Source organism: Phyllobates terribilis, unplaced genomic scaffold (genome assembly GCF_046119375.1).
Source record: "Phyllobates terribilis strain yellow unplaced genomic scaffold, ASM4611937v1 Scaffold_416__1_contigs__length_1633014, whole genome shotgun sequence".
Lineage (NCBI taxonomy): Eukaryota > Metazoa > Chordata > Amphibia > Anura > Dendrobatidae > Phyllobates > Phyllobates terribilis.
In genome coordinates this window covers 556,659-576,851 of record NW_027363176.1, presented here as the reverse complement: position 1 = coordinate 576,851, position 20,193 = coordinate 556,659, and the positions used below count along the sequence as shown (strand labels likewise).

The 20,193-nt window shown below is 48.3% G+C and overlaps 11 non-coding genes and 3 pseudogenes across 11 annotated transcripts; all 14 read left to right on the top strand.

Annotated features, from left to right (window-relative positions):
* The first annotated feature begins 57 nt into the window (after nucleotides 1-57).
* LOC141227486 (U2 spliceosomal RNA) lies at nucleotides 58-248 on the top strand. Its single transcript, XR_012294479.1, has one exon. It is a non-coding gene; the product is annotated as a U2 spliceosomal RNA (small nuclear RNA).
* Nucleotides 249-1,363: 1,115 nt separating this feature from the next.
* LOC141227485 (U2 spliceosomal RNA) lies at nucleotides 1,364-1,554 on the top strand. Its single transcript, XR_012294478.1, has one exon. It is a non-coding gene; the product is annotated as a U2 spliceosomal RNA (small nuclear RNA).
* Nucleotides 1,555-2,669: 1,115 nt separating this feature from the next.
* LOC141227484 (U2 spliceosomal RNA) lies at nucleotides 2,670-2,860 on the top strand. The gene has a single exon (XR_012294477.1). It is a non-coding gene; the product is annotated as a U2 spliceosomal RNA (small nuclear RNA).
* A 1,121-nt stretch (nucleotides 2,861-3,981) lies between these two features.
* LOC141227315 (U2 spliceosomal RNA) lies at nucleotides 3,982-4,097 on the top strand (annotated as a pseudogene).
* A 524-nt stretch (nucleotides 4,098-4,621) lies between these two features.
* LOC141227116 (U2 spliceosomal RNA) lies at nucleotides 4,622-4,803 on the top strand. The gene has a single exon (XR_012294224.1). It is a non-coding gene; the product is annotated as a U2 spliceosomal RNA (small nuclear RNA).
* A 1,118-nt stretch (nucleotides 4,804-5,921) lies between these two features.
* On the top strand, nucleotides 5,922-6,112 carry LOC141227016 (U2 spliceosomal RNA). Its single transcript, XR_012294128.1, has one exon. It is a non-coding gene; the product is annotated as a U2 spliceosomal RNA (small nuclear RNA).
* Nucleotides 6,113-7,227: 1,115 nt separating this feature from the next.
* LOC141227483 (U2 spliceosomal RNA) lies at nucleotides 7,228-7,418 on the top strand. Its single transcript, XR_012294476.1, has one exon. It is a non-coding gene; the product is annotated as a U2 spliceosomal RNA (small nuclear RNA).
* A 1,115-nt stretch (nucleotides 7,419-8,533) lies between these two features.
* LOC141227060 (U2 spliceosomal RNA) lies at nucleotides 8,534-8,724 on the top strand. The gene has a single exon (XR_012294170.1). It is a non-coding gene; the product is annotated as a U2 spliceosomal RNA (small nuclear RNA).
* A 4,743-nt stretch (nucleotides 8,725-13,467) lies between these two features.
* Nucleotides 13,468-13,583, top strand: LOC141227313 (U2 spliceosomal RNA; annotated as a pseudogene).
* A 524-nt stretch (nucleotides 13,584-14,107) lies between these two features.
* Nucleotides 14,108-14,289, top strand: LOC141227114 (U2 spliceosomal RNA). The gene has a single exon (XR_012294222.1). It is a non-coding gene; the product is annotated as a U2 spliceosomal RNA (small nuclear RNA).
* Nucleotides 14,290-15,404: 1,115 nt separating this feature from the next.
* Nucleotides 15,405-15,595, top strand: LOC141227482 (U2 spliceosomal RNA). Its single transcript, XR_012294475.1, has one exon. It is a non-coding gene; the product is annotated as a U2 spliceosomal RNA (small nuclear RNA).
* Nucleotides 15,596-16,710: 1,115 nt separating this feature from the next.
* On the top strand, nucleotides 16,711-16,901 carry LOC141227090 (U2 spliceosomal RNA). The gene has a single exon (XR_012294199.1). It is a non-coding gene; the product is annotated as a U2 spliceosomal RNA (small nuclear RNA).
* Nucleotides 16,902-18,016: 1,115 nt separating this feature from the next.
* On the top strand, nucleotides 18,017-18,108 carry LOC141227320 (U2 spliceosomal RNA; annotated as a pseudogene).
* Nucleotides 18,109-18,902: 794 nt separating this feature from the next.
* Nucleotides 18,903-19,092, top strand: LOC141227252 (U2 spliceosomal RNA). Its single transcript, XR_012294334.1, has one exon. It is a non-coding gene; the product is annotated as a U2 spliceosomal RNA (small nuclear RNA).
* Nucleotides 19,093-20,193: the final 1,101 nt, after the last annotated feature.

The following is a 20,193-nucleotide window of genomic DNA, read 5'->3' as shown; positions in this document are numbered from 1 at the left end:
ACAAATGGACTTTTCAGGATCCTTGGGTGGCTCCGTAGTTTGAAACCAATTCTGGTTATCGCTTCTCGGCCTTTTGGCTAAGATCAAGTGTAGTATCTGTTCTTATCAGTTTAATATCTGATACGTCCCCTATCTGGGGACCATATATTAAATGGATTTTTAGAACAGGGAGATGGAAAAAGAGCTTGCTCTGTCCACTCCACGCATTGACCTGGTATTGCAGTATCTCCAGGACCGGTGCACCCCTTCTTTAATGCAGTTTCTAAAATCAGAAAGAATTGAATTCAATGTTTTTTGTTCATTTTGCTTGTTTGTCGGATTTTGGGATGGACTCTTTGGCTTTGCTTTTCTTCTCCTCAATGGATTTTTCATGTTCAAAGTTGCAGAAGCCAGATTACAAGCTCATTTTGGTTCAACTTCAGCAACTGTGCATTGCATTGCCATGTAATGTGATGCAATGCTATCTTTCTAGCTCTCCCTTTTTACTTCCTTTTGGATAAACAGACATATTAGGCAAGCATTTTGGAGCTTTCACCTAAATAACTACAGGTGGTGAGATAAGCTGCACAATATAATTGACCTTTCAGTATATTGTTGCACACACACCATCTATTTAGCAAATGCCCTTGTTATCAACAGCAGCCTTTTAAACTCACCTGAGCTAACAGGTATGTGCGCTGGTTACTCTGCTGCGCTTAAAATTTCTTTTTTGGTTTGCTACAATGCCTTTTCTGAAACGTTGTCTCCTTCTGCTGGAACACTGACTTCTTTCATTTAATGCCTGCAGACTATAAAAGAGAACCCAACCCAAAAAGTTTGGTTGATTAGTCTGTGGCATTCTGTTAAACTGTTGCTTATGGCGGTCTCTGTGAGCTTCTCAGCGACATTCAGCCAGCCAGGTATCCTGCCTGCAGTAGATGGAATGTGGCAATGGAACGCTGGCTGCGCGTGTCATAATAGGCTCTGAGCCTTTATATACCTGTGCACAGCAGCAGCCACCTTCAGTCTGCTGCTGGACAGCCAGCAGCAGCAGCAGCAGGAGAGGTATGTAATCAGGAGCCCTCCTGCTAAGGGTAGACAGCTGCTCGTTCCACCCCACCCCCCGCCTTAATTGGTTCTCCTCCCTTCCAACGGTGTTGAGGCGGGTGGGAACAGCAGGGGGTGAAGGTGCTGTGTTTAAAGAGGTGGAGTTATGCAGATCTAAAACGCGTGGATTGCAGCAGCAGCAAGCCGAAAAGTGCAGGCATGTAAGGGATCTAGAGGTTGACAACATGTCTTCTTAACGGGAGTCCAGGAGCTCATCTCCACAAATGGACTTTTCAGGATCCTTGGGTGGCTCCGTAGTTTGAAACCAATTCTGGCTATCGCTTCTCGGCCTTTTGGCTAAGATCAAGTGTAGTATCTGTTCTTATCAGTTTAATATCTGATACGTCCCCTATCTGGGGACCATATATTAAATGGATTTTTAGAACAGGGAGATGGAAAAAGAGCTTGCTCTGTCCACTCCACGCATTGACCTGGTATTGCAGTATCTCCAGGACCGGTGCACCCCTTCTTTAATGCAGTTTCTAAAATCAGAAAGAATTGAATTCAATGTTTTTTGTTCATTTTGCTTGTTTGTCGGATTTTGGGATGGACTCTTTGGCTTTGCTTTTCTTCTCCTCATTGGATTTTTCATGTTCAAAGTTGCAGAAGCCAGATTACAAGCTCATTTTGGTTCAACTTCAGCAACTGTGCATTGCATTGCCATGTAATGTGATGCAATGCTATCTTTCTAGCTCTCCCTTTTTACTTCCTTTTGGATAAACAGACATATTAGGCAAGCATTTTGGAGCTTTCACCTAAATAACTACAGGTGGTGAGATAAGCTGCACAATATAATTGACCTTTCAGTATATTGTTGCACACACACCATCTATTTAGCAAATGCCCTTGTTATCAACAGCAGCCTTTTAAACTCACCGGAGCTAACAGGTATGTGCGCTGGTTACTCTGCTGCGCTTAAAATTTCTTTTTTGGTTTGCTACAATGCCTTTTCTGAAACGTTGTCTCCTTCTGCTGGAACACTGACTTCTTTCATTTAATGCCTGCAGACTATAAAAGAGAACCCAACCCAAAAAGTTTGGTTGATTAGTCTGTGGCATTCTGTTAAACTGTTGCTTATGGCGGTCTCTGTGAGCTTCTCAGCGACATTCAGCCAGCCAGGTATCCTGCCTGCAGTAGATGGAATGTGGCAATGGAACGCTGGCTGCGCGTGTCATAATAGGCTCTGAGCCTTTATATACCTGTGCACAGCAGCAGCCACCTTCAGTCTGCTGCTGGACAGCCAGCAGCAGCAGCAGCAGGAGAGGTATGTAATCAGGAGCCCTCCTGCTAAGGGTAGACAGCTGCTCGTTCCACCCCACCCCCCGCCTTAATTGGTTCTCCTCCCTTCCAACGGTGTTGAGGCGGGTGGGAACAGCAGGGGGTGAAGGTGCTGTGTTTAAAGAGGTGGAGTTATGCAGATCTAAAACGCGTGGATTGCAGCAGCAGCAAGCCGAAAAGTGCAGGCATGTAAGGGATCTAGAGGTTGACAACATGTCTTCTTAACGGGAGTCCAGGAGCTCATCTCCACAAATGGACTTTTCAGGATCCTTGGGTGGCTCCGTAGTTTGAAACCAATTCTGGTTATCGCTTCTCGGCCTTTTGGCTAAGATCAAGTGTAGTATCTGTTCTTATCAGTTTAATATCTGATACGTCCCCTATCTGGGGACCATATATTAAATGGATTTTTAGAACAGGGAGATGGAAAAAGAGCTTGCTCTGTCCACTCCACGCATTGACCTGGTATTGCAGTATCTCCAGGACCGGTGCACCCCTTCTTTAATGCAGTTTCTAAAATCAGAAAGAATTGAATTCAATGTTTTTTGTTCATTTTGCTTGTTTGTCGGATTTTGGGATGGACTCTTTGGCTTTGCTTTTCTTCTCCTCATTGGATTTTTCATGTTCAAAGTTGCAGAAGCCAGATTACAAGCTCATTTTGGTTCAACTTCAGCAACTGTGCATTGCATTGCCATGTAATGTGATGCAATGCTATCTTTCTAGCTCTCCCTTTTTACTTCCTTTTGGATAAACAGACATATTAGACAAGCATTTTGGAGCTTTCACCTAAATAACTACAGGTGGTGAGATAAGCTGCACAATATAATTGACCTTTCAGTATATTGTTGCACACACACCATCTATTTAGCAAATGCCCTTGTTATCAACAGCAGCCTTTTAAACTCACCTGAGCTAACAGGTATGTGCGCTGGTTACTCTGCTGCGCTTAAAATTTCTTTTTTGGTTTGCTTTTTTTTCAATGCCTTTTCTGAAACGTTGTCTCCTTCTGCTGGAACACTGACTTCTTTCATTTAATGCCTGCAGACTATAAAAGAGAACCCAACCCAAAAAGTTTGGTTGATTAGTCTGTGGCATTCTGTTAAACTGTTGCTTATGGCGGTCTCTGTGAGCTTCTCAGCGACATTCAGCCAGCCAGGTATCCTGCCTGCAGTAGATGGAATGTGGCAATGGAACGCTGGCTGCGCGTGTCATAATAGGCTCTGAGCCTTTATATACCTGTGCACAGCAGCAGCCACCTTCAGTCTGCTGCTGGACAGCCAGCAGCAGCAGCAGCAGGAGAGGTATGTAATCAGGAGCCCTCCTGCTAAGGGTAGACAGCTGCTCGTTCCACCCCACCCCCCGCCTTAATTGGTTCTCCTCCCTTCCAACGGTGTTGAGGCGGGTGGGAACAGCAGGGGGTGAAGGTGCTGTGTTTAAAGAGGTGGAGTTATGCAGATCTAAAACGCGTGGATTGCAGCAGCAGCAAGCCGAAAAGTGCAGGCATGTAAGGGATCTAGAGGTTGACAACATGTCTTCTTAACGGGAGTCCAGGAGCTCATCTCCACAAATGGACTTTTCAGGATCCTTGGGTGGCTCCGTAGTTTGAAACCAATTCTGGTTATCGCTTCTCGGCCTTTTGGCTAAGATCAAGTGTAGTATCTTTTGAAAAGGCAGTTTTGTCCTTGGGCTGCCCTAGTAAATTGATGCATATTACACACTGGTTTGGTGCACTTGTTAGTACGCCAGGTGGCTCATAGAGTTATCTGATGGAAAACATGGCCCTCCAGGATCGAAGTCACTAGGCTGGGTAAGTGTGAGGGCTTTGGAGCAATGTGCCCCAGGAGTAGGCGCCCTGGTGGGAGTCCAAGCTTACTGGGACTGGGAACCCCAGAAAGACTTGGCTTCGTAGCACGCCGCACCTTTGCCAATCATACTTTCTGAGCAACCCCCCCTATTCCTGGCCTCCGGGCTAGGAAGGGGAATTTTTATAAACCCGGTCGGAGGTCCGGTCAGCTTTGGGCTGAGAAACCAACACAGACTCCAGCTCCACTAGGGTGGCAGCCTAGATGGAAGCTGGGAGCACGAAAACGGCTCTTCTCCGGCTTCGGCTAGGGAGAGCATCGGAGATCCCTGACCCTCGCTGTGGCCTTCTGGCTCGGAGGGATGGGGATGGTTTATTGGGGACCCTCTCCTCCGGGAAGGGTCCACATGAATCCTCGCCTCGTGCGCTGTTTTGGTGTGACTTCGGTCACATTTTTCAGTGCCTTGGATGCAGCTTCAATCAAAAAATCTGTTCTTATCAGTTTAATATCTGATACGTCCCCTATCTGGGGACCATATATTAAATGGATTTTTAGAACAGGGAGATGGAAAAAGAGCTTGCTCTGTCCACTCCACGCATTGACCTGGTATTGCAGTATCTCCAGGACCGGTGCACCCCTTCTTTAATGCAGTTTCTAAAATCAGAAAGAATTGAATTCAATGTTTTTGGTTCATTTTGCTTGTTTGTCGGATTTTGGGATGGACTCTTTGGCTTTGCTTTTCTTCTCCTCAATGGATTTTTCATGTTCAAAGTTGCAGAAGCCAGATTACAAGCTCATTTTGGTTCAACTTCAGCAACTGTGCATTGCATTGCCATGTAATGTGATGCAATGCTATCTTTCTAGCTCTCCCTTTTTACTTCCTTTTGGATAAACAGACATATTAGGCAAGCATTTTGGAGCTTTCACCTAAATAACTACAGGTGGTGAGATAAGCTGCACAATATAATTGACCTTTCAGTATATTGTTGCACACACACCATCTATTTAGCAAATGCCCTTGTTATCAACAGCAGCCTTTTAAACTCACCTGAGCTAACAGGTATGTGCGCTGGTTACTCTGCTGCGCTTAAAATTTCTTTTTTGGTTTGCTACAATGCCTTTTCTGAAACGTTGTCTCCTTCTGCTGGAACACTGACTTCTTTCATTTAATGCCTGCAGACTATAAAAGAGAACCCAACCCAAAAAGTTTGGTTGATTAGTCTGTGGCATTCTGTTAAACTGTTGCTTATGGCGGTCTCTGTGAGCTTCTCAGCGACATTCAGCCAGCCAGGTATCCTGCCTGCAGTAGATGGAATGTGGCAATGGAACGCTGGCTGCGCGTGTCATAATAGGCTCTGAGCCTTTATATACCTGTGCACAGCAGCAGCCACCTTCAGTCTGCTGCTGGACAGCCAGCAGCAGCAGCAGCAGCAGGAGAGGTATGTAATCAGGAGCCCTCCTGCTAAGGGTAGACAGCTGCTCGTTCCACCCCACCCCCCGCCTTAATTGGTTCTCCTCCCTTCCAACGGTGTTGAGGCGGGTGGGAACAGCAGGGGGTGAAGGTGCTGTGTTTAAAGAGGTGGAGTTATGCAGATCTAAAACGCGTGGATTGCAGCAGCAGCAAGCCGAAAAGTGCAGGCATGTAAGGGATCTAGAGGTTGACAACATGTCTTCTTAACGGGAGTCCAGGAGCTCATCTCCACAAATGGACTTTTCAGGATCCTTGGGTGGCTCCGTAGTTTGAAACCAATTCTGGTTATCGCTTCTCGGCCTTTTGGCTAAGATCAAGTGTAGTATCTGTTCTTATCAGTTTAATATCTGATACGTCCCCTATCTGGGGACCATATATTAAATGGATTTTTAGAACAGGGAGATGGAAAAAGAGCTTGCTCTGTCCACTCCACGCATTGACCTGGTATTGCAGTATCTCCAGGACCGGAGCACCCCTTCTTTAATGCAGTTTCTAAAATCAGAAAGAATTGAATTCAATGTTTTTTGTTCATTTTGCTTGTTTGTCGGATTTTGGGATGGACTCTTTGGCTTTGCTTTTCTTCTCCTCATTGGATTTTTCATGTTCAAAGTTGCAGAAGCCAGATTACAAGCTCATTTTGGTTCAACTTCAGCAACTGTGCATTGCATTGCCATGTAATGTGATGCAATGCTATCTTTCTAGCTCTCCCTTTTTACTTCCTTTTGGATAAACAGACATATTAGGCAAGCATTTTGGAGCTTTCACCTAAATAACTACAGGTGGTGAGATAAGCTGCACAATATAATTGACCTTTCAGTATATTGTTGCACACACACCATCTATTTAGCAAATGCCCTTGTTATCAACAGCAGCCTTTTAAACTCACCTGAGCTAACAGGTATGTGCGCTGGTTACTCTGCTGCGCTTAAAATTTCTTTTTTGGTTTGCTACAATGCCTTTTCTGAAACGTTGTCTCCTTCTGCTGGAACACTGACTTCTTTCATTTAATGCCTGCAGACTATAAAAGAGAACCCAACCCAAAAAGTTTGGTTGATTAGTCTGTGGCATTCTGTTAAACTGTTGCTTATGGCGGTCTCTGTGAGCTTCTCAGCGACATTCAGCCAGCCAGGTATCCTGCCTGCAGTAGATGGAATGTGGCAATGGAACGCTGGCTGCGCGTGTCATAATAGGCTCTGAGCCTTTATATACCTGTGCACAGCAGCAGCCACCTTCAGTCTGCTGCTGGACAGCCAGCAGCAGCAGCAGCAGGAGAGGTATGTAATCAGGAGCCCTCCTGCTAAGGGTAGACAGCTGCTCGTTCCACCCCACCCCCCGCCTTAATTGGTTCTCCTCCCTTCCAACGGTGTTGAGGCGGGTGGGAACAGCAGGGGGTGAAGGTGCTGTGTTTAAAGAGGTGGAGTTATGCAGATCTAAAACGCGTGGATTGCAGCAGCAGCAAGCCGAAAAGTGCAGGCATGTAAGGGATCTAGAGGTTGACAACATGTCTTCTTAACGGGAGTCCAGGAGCTCATCTCCACAAATGGACTTTTCAGGATCCTTGGGTGGCTCCGTAGTTTGAAACCAATTCTGGTTATCGCTTCTCGGCCTTTTGGCTAAGATCAAGTGTAGTATCTGTTCTTATCAGTTTAATATCTGATACGTCCCCTATCTGGGGACCATATATTAAATGGATTTTTAGAACAGGGAGATGGAAAAAGAGCTTGCTCTGTCCACTCCACGCATTGACCTGGTATTGCAGTATCTCCAGGACCGGTGCACCCCTTCTTTAATGCAGTTTCTAAAATCAGAAAGAATTGAATTCAATGTTTATTGTTCATTTTGCTTGTTTGTCGGATTTTGGGATGGACTCTTTGGCTTTGCTTTTCTTCTCCTCATTGGATTTTTCATGTTCAAAGTTGCAGAAGCCAGATTACAAGCTCATTTTGGTTCAACTTCAGCAACTGTGCATTGCATTGCCATGTAATGTGATGCAATGCTATCTTTCTAGCTCTCCCTTTTTACTTCCTTTTGGATAAACAGACATATTAGGCAAGCATTTTGGAGCTTTCACCTAAATAACTACAGGTGGTGAGATAAGCTGCACAATATAATTGACCTTTCAGTATATTGTTGCACACACACCATCTATTTAGCAAATGCCCTTGTTATCAACAGCAGCCTTTTAAACTCACCTGAGCTAACAGGTATGTGCGCTGGTTACTCTGCTGCGCTTAAAATTTCTTTTTTGGTTTGCTACAATGCCTTTTCTGAAACGTTGTCTCCTTCTGCTGGAACACTGACTTCTTTCATTTAATGCCTGCAGACTATAAAAGAGAACCCAACCCAAAAAGTTTGGTTGATTAGTCTGTGGCATTCTGTTAAACTGTTGCTTATGGCGGTCTCTGTGAGCTTCTCAGCGACATTCAGCCAGCCAGGTATCCTGCCTGCAGTAGATGGAATGTGGCAATGGAACGCTGGCTGCGCGTGTCATAATAGGCTCTGAGCCTTTATATACCTGTGCACAGCAGCAGCCACCTTCAGTCTGCTGCTGGACAGCCAGCAGCAGCAGCAGCAGGAGAGGTATGTAATCAGGAGCCCTCCTGCTAAGGGTAGACAGCTGCTCGTTCCACCCCACCCCCCGCCTTAATTGGTTCTCCTCCCTTCCAACGGTGTTGAGGCGGGAGGGAACAGCAGGGGGTGAAGGTGCTGTGTTTAAAGAGGTGGAGTTATGCAGATCTAAAACGCGTGGATTGCAGCAGCAGCAAGCCGAAAAGTGCAGGCATGTAAGGGATCTAGAGGTTGACAACATGTCTTCTTAACGGGAGTCCAGGAGCTCATCTCCACAAATGGACTTTTCAGGATCCTTGGGTGGCTCCGTAGTTTGAAACCAATTCTGGTTATCGCTTCTCGGCCTTTTGGCTAAGATCAAGTGTAGTATCTGTTCTTATCAGTTTAATATCTGATACGTCCCCTATCTGTGGACCATATATTAAATGGATTTTTAGAACAGGGAGATGGAAAAAGAGCTTGCTCTGTCCACTCCACGCATTGACCTGGTATTGCAGTATCTCCAGGACCGGTGCACCCCTTCTTTAATGCAGTTTCTAAAATCAGAAAGAATTGAATTCAATGTTTTTTGTTCATTTTGCTTGTTTGTCGGATTTTGGGATGGACTCTTTGGCTTTGCTTTTCTTCTCCTCATTGGATTTTTCATGTTCAAAGTTGCAGAAGCCAGATTACAAGCTCATTTTGGTTCAACTTCAGCAACTGTGCATTGCATTGCCATGTAATGTGATGCAATGCTATCTTTCTAGCTCTCCCTTTTTACTTCCTTTTGGATAAACAGACATATTAGGCAAGCATTTTGGAGCTTTCACCTAAATAACTACAGGTGGTGAGATAAGCTGCACAATATAATTGACCTTTCAGTATATTGTTGCACACACACCATCTATTTAGCAAATGCCCTTGTTATCAACAGCAGCCTTTTAAACTCACCTGAGCTAACAGGTATGTGCGCTGGTTACTCTGCTGCGCTTAAAATTTCTTTTTTGGTTTGCTACAATGCCTTTTCTGAAACGTTGTCTCCTTCTGCTGGAACACTGACTTCTTTCATTTAATGCCTGCAGACTATAAAAGAGAACCCAACCCAAAAAGTTTGGTTGATTAGTCTGTGGCATTCTGTTAAACTGTTGCTTATGGCGGTCTCTGTGAGCTTCTCAGCGACATTCAGCCAGCCAGGTATCCTGCCTGCAGTAGATGGAATGTGGCAATGGAACGCTGGCTGCGCGTGTCATAATAGGCTCTGAGCCTTTATATACCTGTGCACAGCAGCAGCCACCTTCAGTCTGCTGCTGGACAGCCAGCAGCAGCAGCAGCAGGAGAGGTATGTAATTGACGCGCCCCTGGGCCTGTGTCGCGCTGCGGTGCGCACGCGGGAGCTTACCCGGAGCCGGATCCGTGGAGGGTTGTAGTCTCGTGGCGGTGACCCGGTCCGTGCCCAGGGAGTCAAACTGGACGGCAGTCTACTAGTAGTAAATAGTTGATGACTACGCCACCCGTTGAGTGCAGCCAGGGAGCTGCTGCTGCGGGGCAGACCGCTGAGGCCGATGGTAGGATTATGCAGCGTGATAGTATAACCCCCAACGGGAGGGGTATGGTCTCAGGGCAGCCGACGTGGATGATGGGGGTAGCAGGAACCACTCAGAGACGGTACGGTGTAGTTCAGGGTCTTTACTGGTAACAACGATAGACCCTCCCGGAGTACTTGCTAGCGAACGGGGCCTGGTCAGTCCTTGAGCAGATGGGATCTCCTCTGGCCAGGCGTAGTTGTAGGCCTCCCAAACTGACTGTACTCTTCTGGCTACCTTGCTAGAAGCTGATGTAAGTAGCCCACGTCCCTGAGTGTACCGTGTGGTGCTCACCCGTATGGCCGGTGACTCGGGGCCTTCTAATGGCTTCCGCTCCACGATGGCGGTGCTGGTCCCACGCGTGTGACCGTGCCTTCGGGCTTCTGGGCCAGAGGACCTGAAATCCCCTGCCTGACGGATTCTGCTGCTGGGTAAGAGTTAGCCCCCACAGCCTCGGACTCCGGGTCCGGAAAGAAGTCTTCTTAGTCAGGGCGAGCTCTGCAGCTGCCAGCCCCTGACTCCTTGTAACTCTGCTGTTTCCTATGCTGCTTCTTGTCTCTACTCCACTTGTCTCCAGGCTCAGGCCCCTGGACAGGGCCTGCCTGTGGAGCAGAGCCCATAGAGCAGCTCTGCTCCCTGTCTTCTCCTCTCAGAACTCCCTACTCTGCCTCAGCCCCAGGTTTATATAGGGGAAGTCCTTCCCCTCCCAAGACTGGGCAGGAGGTGTGGCATGCACAGGATCCCTGACCAAAGGACCTCCCACCTGCTCTCAGACGTAATATCTCTATCACTGTGGCAACCAGACCCCTGGGGTGTCACATTCCCCCCTAGTGAAATTTAGTAGTCCGGGACTAAACATATTTTTGTAACATAACAAAGTATAAACAATAACATTACAATAAGGAAACGCATAAAGCTGGTCACGGCGTGTCCGTAACCGGGTGCAGTCTTTGAAGAAAGCAAGGTGTCCATTTCACCAAAACAGGGAGACGTAACCAGGTAGGGGTCTGTCCTACCCCGAGTCCTTAACAGTCTTTTAGTCCATCCTGGGTTACGCTCCACTAACTGTACAAAGGATTCCTGGTAAATCCACCAAGGACTCCTATAAATAACTGGAAACACATAATATTTACAAGATATGGCCGCTCTCAGTCCTCGGCCAGTGGGGATAAGGATTGGCTGCTCACAGTCCTCAGCCTGTGGGGAGATGGGATGGCTGCTCACAGTCCTCAGCCTGGTTAAGGATAGGGGACACACGGGAACAGTTCACACTTGTCCCAACGGGGACCATATTTTAATTAGCAACACAAGTACCCCTACGGGTAACTATGTACAGTTCCACTTTACCGTACTTCAGTAACGGCATCCTCCTGCTCCTTCTTGTGTGTAGGCTTCAGACCCGTCCGGGTCCTCTTGGCTTTCCTCGTATTGGTAGTACTGCAGCTCCTCCTTGGTTAACGTGGAGGGCGTACAGTCCTTTTGCACCTGGGGAGTTCAGGCCTTGCGACCAGGCGTGGAGAGGGTCGCCGTTGATGACGCCCGGGGTCAGAGGGTGCAACTTTGGGCCTGGGCGCGGGCTGGTGGTGGTAGTGCCCAGGGCTGGAGGGCTTGGCCGCAGGGCTTGTTGCGGGGGCTGGAGCAGGTCGGTGTCTGCAGCGCCCGAAATCGGCGGCTCCACCAGGGGGCCCGGGAGCAGGCTGACGCTGGCAGCGTCCGGGACAGGGAGACTCCTCTTACCTGCTCCCGCGACCGCTCCTGCGTCACGCGTCTTCTCCCGGCGCTGGTCGGGGCCGGCGACGACTGGGGCACTGCCGATGCTGGGCAGCTTAGTCTGCTGCCGGTCCGCCATCTTGCTGTCCGTTCCTGGTGTCCTCCTCCCCCCTAGTGGACCGTGGCCTACCTTCCGGAGATCCTCTTCCGTAGGCTGCGGCTCCGCAGTCAATCGTCGGGGTAGAGGACCTGGCGTCGCGCTCCTGTGACGTCGGCGTCTGCTGGGCTCCTTCCAGGACCTTACGCAACGTCCGGACGTGAGGCGGGGCTTCAGTTCTCGCGCGCTTTCGGAGTCCACGCCCCTCTTCTTCCCGCGCGGCGTCCTCAAGATGGCGTCCAATGGCGGGAAAACTCCACGGATGGCGGGAAGAAGGTCGAAGATGGCGCCGGATGGCGGGAAAACTTCGCGGATGGCGGGAAGAAGGTAGAAGATGGCGCCGGATGGCGGGAAACCTCCACGGATAGCGGGAATCTTCACCACTGGTAAGTTTGAACAGTCTTTGCTTTTCAGGCACGCAGTACCCGGTGGTTGCGGGCACGAGATCCTGCCGACTACGCCAAAGTTGACGCGCCCCTGGGCCTGTGTCGCGCTGCGGTGCGCACGCGGGAGCTTACCCGGAGCCGGATCCGTGGAGGGTTGTAGTCTCGTGGCGGTGACCCGGTCCGTGCCCAGGGAGTCAAACTGGACGGCAGTCTACTAGTAGTAAATAGTTGATGACTACGCCACCCGTTGAGTGCAGCCAGGGAGCTGCTGCTGCGGGGCAGACCGCTGAGGCCGATGGTAGGATTATGCAGCGTGATAGTATAACCCCCAACGGGAGGGGTATGGTCTCAGGGCAGCCGACGTGGATGATGGGGGTAGCAGGAACCACTCAGAGACGGTACGGTGTAGTTCAGGGTCTTTACTGGTAACAACGATAGACCCTCCCGGAGTACTTGCTAGCGAACGGGGCCTGGTCAGTCCTTGAGCAGATGGGATCTCCCCTGGCCAGGCGTAGTTGTAGGCCTCCCAAACTGACTGTACTCTTCTGGCTACCTTGCTAGAAGCTGATGTAAGTAGCCCACGTCCCTGAGTGTACCGTGTGGTGCTCACCCGTATGGCCGGTGACTCGGGGCCTTCTAATGGCTTCCGCTCCACGATGGCGGTGCTGGTCCCACGCGTGTGACCGTGCCTTCGGGCTTCTGGGCCAGAGGACCTGAAATCCCCTGCCTGACGGATTCTGCTGCTGGGTAAGAGTTAGCCCCCACAGCCTCGGACTCCGGGTCCGGAAAGAAGTCTTCTTAGTCAGGGCGAGCTCTGCAGCTGCCAGCCCCTGACTCCTTGTAACTCTGCTGTTTCCTATGCTGCTTCTTGTCTCTACTCCACTTGTCTCCAGGCTCAGGCCCCTGGACAGGGCCTGCCTGTGGAGCAGAGCCCATAGAGCAGCTCTGCTCCCTGTCTTCTCCTCTCAGAACTCCCTACTCTGCCTCAGCCCCAGGTTTATATAGGGGAAGTCCTTCCCCTCCCAAGACTGGGCAGGAGGTGTGGCATGCACAGGATCCCTGACCAAAGGACCTCCCACCTGCTCTCAGACGTAATATCTCTATCACTGTGGCAACCAGACCCCTGGGGTGTCACATAATCAGGAGCCCTCCTGCTAAGGGTAGACAGCTGCTCATTCCACCCCACCCCCCGCCTTAATTGGTTCTCCTCCCTTCCAACGGTGTTGAGGCGGGTGGGAACAGCAGGGGGTGAAGGTGCTGTGTTTAAAGAGGTGGAGTTATGCAGATCTAAAACGCGTGGATTGCAGCAGCAGCATGCCGAAAAGTGCAGGCATGTAAGGGATCTAGAGGTTGACAACATGTCTTCTTAACGGGAGTCCAGGAGCTCATCTCCACAAATGGACTTTTCAGGATCCTTGGGTGGCTCCGTAGTTTGAAACCAATTCTGGTTATCGCTTCTCGGCCTTTTGGCTAAGATCAAGTGTAGTATCTTTTGAAAAGGCAGTTTTGTCCTTGGGCTGCCCTAGTAAATTGATGCATATTACACACTGGTTTGGTGCACTTGTTAGTACGCCAGGTGGCTCATAGAGTTATCTGATGGAAAACATGGCCCTCCAGGATCGAAGTCACTAGGCTGGGTAAGTGTGAGGGCTTTGGAGCAATGTGCCCCAGGAGTAGGCGCCCTGGTGGGAGTCCAAGCTTACTGGGACTGGGAACCCCAGAAAGACTTGGCTTCGTAGCACGCCGCACCTTTGCCAATCATACTTTCTGAGCAACCCCCCCTATTCCTGGCCTCCGGGCTAGGAAGGGGAATTTTTATAAACCCGGTCGGAGGTCCGGTCAGCTTTGGGCTGAGAAACCAACACAGGCTCCAGCTCCACTAGGGTGGCAGCCTAGATGGAAGCTGGGAGCACGAAAACGGCTCTTCTCCGGCTTCGGCTAGGGAGAGCATCGGAGATCCCTGACCCTCGCTGTGGCCTTCTGGCTCGGAGGGATGGGGATGGTTTATTGGGGACCCTCTCCTCCGGGAAGGGTCCACATGAATCCTCGCCTCGTGCGCTGTTTTGGTGTGACTTCGGTCACATTTTTCAGTGCCTTGGATGCAGCTTCAATCAAAAAATCTGTTCTTATCAGTTTAATATCTGATACGTCCCCTATCTGGGGACCATATATTAAATGGATTTTTAGAACAGGGAGATGGAAAAAGAGCTTGCTCTGTCCACTCCACGCATTGACCTGGTATTGCAGTATCTCCAGGACCGGTGCACCCCTTCTTTAATGCAGTTTCTAAAATCAGAAAGAATTGAATTCAATGTTTTTGGTTCATTTTGCTTGTTTGTCGGATTTTGGGATGGACTCTTTGGCTTTGCTTTTCTTCTCCTCATTGGATTTTTCATGTTCAAAGTTGCAGAAGCCAGATTACAAGCTCATTTTGGTTCAACTTCAGCAACTGTGCATTGCATTGCCATGTAATGTGATGCAATGCAATCTTTCTAGCTCTCCCTTTTTACTTCCTTTTGGATAAACAGACATATTAGGCAAGCATTTTGGAGCTTTCACCTAAATAACTACAGGTGGTGAGATAAGCTGCACAATATAATTGACCTTTCAGTATATTGTTGTACACACACCATCTATTTAGCAAATGCCCTTGTTATCAACAGCAGCCTTTTAAACTCACCTGAGCTAACAGGTATGTGCGCTGGTTACTCTGCTGCGCTTAAAATTTCTTTTTTGGTTTGCTACAATGCCTTTTCTGAAACGTTGTCTCCTTCTGCTGGAACACTGACTTCTTTCATTTAATGCCTGCAGACTATAAAAGAGAACCCAACCCAAAAAGTTTGGTTGATTAGTCTGTGGCATTCTGTTAAACTGTTGCTTATGGCGGTCTCTGTGAGCTTCTCAGCGACATTCAGCCAGCCAGGTATCCTGCCTGCAGTAGATGGAATGTGGCAATGGAACGCTGGCTGCGCGTGTCATAATAGGCTCTGAGCCTTTATATACCTGTGCACAGCAGCAGCCACCTTCAGTCTGCTGCTGGACAGCCAGCAGCAGCAGCAGCAGGAGAGGTATGTAATCAGGAGCCCTCCTGCTAAGGGTAGACAGCTGCTCGTTCCACCCCACCCCCCGCCTTAATTGGTTCTCCTCCCTTCCAACGGTGTTGAGGCGGGTGGGAACAGCAGGGGGTGAAGGTGCTGTGTTTAAAGAGGTGGAGTTATGCAGATCTAAAACGCGTGGATTGCAGCAGCAGCAAGCCGAAAAGTGCAGGCATGTAAGGGATCTAGAGGTTGACAACATGTCTTCTTAACGGGAGTCCAGGAGCTCATCTCCACAAATGGACTTTTCAGGATCCTTGGGTGGCTCCGTAGTTTGAAACCAATTCTGGTTATCGCTTCTCGGCCTTTTGGCTAAGATCAAGTGTAGTATCTGTTCTTATCAGTTTAATATCTGATACGTCCCCTATCTGGGGACCATATATTAAATGGATTTTTAGAACAGGGAGATGGAAAAAGAGCTTGCTCTGTCCACTCCACGCATTGACCTGGTATTGCAGTATCTCCAGGACCGGTGCACCCCTTCTTTAATGCAGTTTCTAAAATCAGAAAGAATTGAATTCAATGTTTTTTGTTCATTTTGCTTGTTTGTCGGATTTTGGGATGGACTCTTTGGCTTTGCTTTTCTTCTCCTCATTGGATTTTTCATGTTCAAAGTTGCAGAAGCCAGATTACAAGCTCATTTTGGTTCAACTTCAGCAACTGTGCATTGCATTGCCATGTAATGTGATGCAATGCTATCTTTCTAGCTCTCCCTTTTTACTTCCTTTTGGATAAACAGACATATTAGGCAAGCATTTTGGAGCTTTCACCTAAATAACTACAGGTGGTGAGATAAGCTGCACAATATAATTGACCTTTCAGTATATTGTTGCACACACACCATCTATTTAGCAAATGCCCTTGTTATCAACAGCAGCCTTTTAAACTCACCTGAGCTAACAGGTATGTGCGCTGGTTACTCTGCTGCGCTTAAAATTTCTTTTTTGGTTTGCTACAATGCCTTTTCTGAAACGTTGTCTCCTTCTGCTGGAACACTGACTTCTTTCATTTAATGCCTGCAGACTATAAAAGAGAACCCAGCCCAAAAAGTTTGGTTGATTAGTCTGTGGCATTCTGTTAAACTGTTGCTTATGGCGGTCTCTGTGAGCTTCTCAGCGACATTCAGCCAGCCAGGTATCCTGCCTGCAGTAGATGGAATGTGGCAAAGGAACGCTGGCTGCGCGTGTCATAATAGGCTCTGAGCCTTTATATACCTGTGCACAGCAGCAGCCACCTTCAGTCTGCTGCTGGACAGCCAGCAGCAGCAGCAGCAGGAGAGGTATGTAATCAGGAGCCCTCCTGCTAAGGGTAGACAGCTGCTCGTTCCACCCCACCCCCCGCCTTAATTGGTTCTCCTCCCTTCCAACGGTGTTGAGGCGGGTGGGAACAGCAGGGGGTGAAGGTGCTGTGTTTAAAGAGGTGGAGTTATGCAGATCTAAAACGCGTGGATTGCAGCAGCAGCAAGCCGAAAAGTGCAGGCATGTAAGGGATCTAGAGGTTGACAACATGTCTTCTTAACGGGAGTCCAGGAGCTCATCTCCACAAATGGACTTTTCAGGATCCTTGGGTGGCTCCGTAGTTTGAAACCAATTCTGGTTATCGCTTCTCGGCCTTTTGGCTAAGATCAAGTGTAGTATCTGTTCTTATCAGTTTAATATCTGATACGTCCCCTATCTGGGGACCATATATTAAATGGATTTTTAGAACAGGGAGATGGAAAAAGAGCTTGCTCTGTCCACTCCACGCATTGACCTCGTATTGCAGTATCTCCAGGACCGGTGCACCCCTTCTTTAATGCAGTTTCTAAAATCAGAAAGAATTGAATTCAATGTTTTTGGTTCATTTTGCTTGTTTGTCGGATTTTGGGATGGACTCTTTGGCTTTGCTTTTCTTCTCCTCATTGGATTTTTCATGTTCAAAGTTGCAGAAGCCAGATTACAAGCTCATTTTGGTTCAACTTCAGCAACTGTGCATTGCATTGCCATGTAATGTGATGCAATGCTATCTTTCTAGCTCTCCCTTTTTACTTCCTTTTGGATAAACAGACATATTAGGCAAGCATTTTGGAGCTTTCACCTAAATAACTACAGGTGGTGAGATAAGCTGCACAATATAATTGACCTTTCAGTATATTGTTGCACACACACCATCTATTTAGCAAATGCCCTTGTTATCAACAGCAGCCTTTTAAACTCACCTGAGCTAACAGGTATGTGCGCTGGTTACTCTGCTGCGCTTAAAATTTCTTTTTTGGTTTGCTACAATGCCTTTTCTGAAACGTTGTCTCCTTCTGCTGGAACACTGACTTCTTTCATTTAATGCCTGCAGACTATAAAAGAGAACCCAACCCAAAAAGTTTGGTTGATTAGTCTGTGGCATTCTGTTAAACTGTTGCTTATGGCGGTCTCTGTGAGCTTCTCAGCGACATTCAGCCAGCCAGGTATCCTGCCTGCAGTAGATGGAATGTGGCAATGGAACGCTGGCTGCGCGTGTCATAATAGGCTCTGAGCCTTTATATACCTGTGCACAGCAGCAGCCACCTTCAGTCTGCTGCTGGACAGCCAGCAGCAGCAGCAGCAGGAGAGGTATGTAATCAGGAGCCCTCCTGCTAAGGGTAGACAGCTGCTCGTTCCACCCCACCCCCCGCCTTAATTGGTTCTCCTCCCTTCCAACGGTGTTGAGGCGGGTGGGAACAGCAGGGGGTGAAGGTGCTGTGTTTAAAGAGGTGGAGTTATGCAGATCTAAAACGCGTGGATTGCAGCAGCAGCAAGCCGAAAAGTGCAGGCATGTAAGGGATCTAGAGGTTGACAACATGTCTTCTTAACGGGAGTCCAGGAGCTCATCTCCACAAATGGACTTTTCAGGATCCTTGGGTGGCTCCGTAGTTTGAAACCAATTCTGGTTATCGCTTCTCGGCCTTTTGGCTAAGATCAAGTGTAGTATCTTTTGAAAAGGCGGTTTTCGATGTTGGCCGCCCTAGTAGATTGATACATTATGCACACTGGGGTTTAGGCGCTTGTTAGTACGCCAGGTGGCTAATATAGTCATCTGGTGGAAAGCATGGCCCCCCAGGATCGACGACATTGGGCCGGGGAAGATCGAAAGCCCGAAGTGTGAAGTGCCCCAGGAGTGGTGACCCTGGGGTGCCTTAACTCACTGGGATTGGGAACCCCACTTGAGTTTATGGCACATTTGCACAAGCACTTCAAATTTTCTTTCTTCGCACACACCCTTATTCCGGGCCTTCTGGCCTTAGGATGGGGAATTTTTCAATTCCCGGTCGAAGGTCCGGGCAGTATTATACTGTGAAACCTTCACTATTAATTTAATTTCTTTGTCACTGTGTGTCCACTTATTCACGTTTGTCACGTCCTACTAGGATTTTGTCGGGATGCGGTTCCCTTACGGGTTCCTCTCTTGGCAGGTCTAGGGGGGGAGTGTGTGGCCATCAGGTTCCGCTCCCCCCTGAACCCCCCTGGCTCTCCTCTTTCGGGAGGAGAGCGTTGTTGGCTCCCCTCTTCCGGGAGGAGAGCACAGTCTTTGGCTCCCAGTGCCTTGCTCGGGTGAGAACTCGGGCAGGTGCTGGGGGTAAGATTGGGTCACCTCTGGCTTCGGCTGGAGGTGGCTTTTTGTCCCTGTTCCTCGCTGTGGCCTTTTGGCTCGGAGGGACGGGGTATGGTTTGGGGGACCCTTCTCCTTTTGGAGAGGGTTTCAAGAAGACCAGCATCCTAGTGCACTTTTTTTGTGGCACTTGTCACTTTTTTAAGCGCACTCGGGTTTTGTACACGAATTCGGGCTTTCGAAAAAAAAAAAAAAAAAAAAAAAAATCTGTTCTTATCAGTTTAATATCTGATACGTCCCCTATCTGGGGACCATATATTAAATGGATTTTTAGAACAGGGAGATGGAAAAAGAGCTTGCTCTGTCCACTCCACGCATTGACCTGGTATTGCAGTATCTCCAGGACCGGTGCACCCCTTCTTTAATGCAGTTTCTAAAATCAGAAAGAATTGAATTCAATGTTTTTTGTTCATTTTGCTTGTTTGTCGGATTTTGGGATGGACTCTTTGGCTTTGCTTTTCTTCTCCTCATTGGATTTTTCATGTTCAAAGTTGCAGAAGCCAGATTACAAGCTCATTTTGGTTCAACTTCAGCAACTGTGCATTGCATTGCCATGTAATGTGATGCAATGCTATCTTTCTAGCTCTCCCTTTTTACTTCCTTTTGGATAAACAGACATATTAGGCAAGCATTTTGGAGCTTTCACCTAAATAACTACAGGTGGTGAGATAAGCTGCACAATATAATTGACCTTTCAGTATATTGTTGCACACACACCATCTATTTAGCAAATGCCCTTGTTATCAACAGCAGCCTTTTAAACTCACCTGAGCTAACAGGTATGTGCGCTGGTTACTCTGCTGCGCTTAAAATTTCTTTTTTGGTTTGCTACAATGCCTTTTCTGAAACGTTGTCTCCTTCTGCTGGAACACTGACTTCTTTCATTTAATGCCTGCAGACTATAAAAGAGAACCCAACCCAAAAAGTTTGGTTGATTAGTCTGTGGCATTCTGTTAAACTGTTGCTTATGGCGGTCTCTGTGAGCTTCTCAGCGACATTCAGCCAGCCAGGTATCCTGCCTGCAGTAGATGGAATGTGGCAATGGAACGCTGGCTGCGCGTGTCATAATAGGCTCTGAGCCTTTATATACCTGTGCACAGCAGCAGCCACCTTCAGTCTGCTGCTGGACAGCCAGCAGCAGCAGCAGCAGGAGAGGTATGTAATCAGGAGCCCTCCTGCTAAGGGTAGACAGCTGCTCGTTCCACCCCACCCTCCGCCTTAATTGGTTCTCCTCCCTTCCAATGGTGTTGAGGCGGGTGGGAACAGCAGGGGGTGAAGGTGCTGTGTTTAAAGAGGTGGAGTTATGCAGATCTAAAACGCGTGGATTGCAGCAGCAGCAAGCCGAAAAGTGCAGGCATGTAAGGGATCTAGAGGTTGACAACATGTCTTCTTAACGGGAGTCCAGGAGCTCATCTCCACAAATGGACTTTTCAGGATCCTTGGGTGGCTCCGTAGTTTGA